The sequence below is a fragment of the Penaeus monodon genome, chromosome 19 (assembly GCF_015228065.2).
Source record: "Penaeus monodon isolate SGIC_2016 chromosome 19, NSTDA_Pmon_1, whole genome shotgun sequence".
NCBI classification, from domain to species: domain Eukaryota; kingdom Metazoa; phylum Arthropoda; class Malacostraca; order Decapoda; family Penaeidae; genus Penaeus; species Penaeus monodon.
In genome coordinates this window covers 27112063-27112620 of record NC_051404.1, presented here as the reverse complement: position 1 = coordinate 27112620, position 558 = coordinate 27112063, and the positions used below count along the sequence as shown (strand labels likewise).

The following is a 558-nucleotide window of genomic DNA, read 5'->3' as shown; positions in this document are numbered from 1 at the left end:
CAGCTCATTCCCTAATGTCCATTTTTGTGGCTTATGAGTCGTCCATAAGATATTGGTAGGCATCTTTTTTACCAATAAATCTGACAACTTTACGAAGTGCAGTTCTGTTATACAAACTTCTCAATAATCATATTCAAAATATCAAACAGGCCTAAAATTACAGATATGAGAATTTTGCTTTTCAAAGTGAATAACCACTAGTCCTTAGATATTTACCATCTAAGAATGAACTCAAATTAAATTATCTAAGTCATTAAAGGCACCTTTTGCAACACTAATAGCATTATTTCCTAGGCAAAATAAATATCATTAAACTAAACTATTACCTTTAATCAATCTGATTTGCATTGTTTCAGTTGTACTTTGCTGACTAACTCTTGGTTACATCAAGCTTTATTCAGAACATTGTAGATTATTTCATAGGCCCTTTGCGCACATTCAATGAAACCTGCACCATCTCGGTGTGGGGGATATGAGGACAGAACTATTCCTAAGCGGTCATCTTGGATCTGGTAACTGCAGAGGAAAAAAAGATAGGAAGTGAAAAACATGTTTCTG

The 558-nt window shown here is 34.1% G+C and overlaps 1 pseudogene; it reads right to left on the bottom strand.

Annotated features, from left to right (window-relative positions):
• Positions 1-309: 309 nt before the first annotated feature.
• Positions 310-558, bottom strand: part of LOC119585374 — a 17640-nt pseudogene continuing 17391 nt past the window's right edge.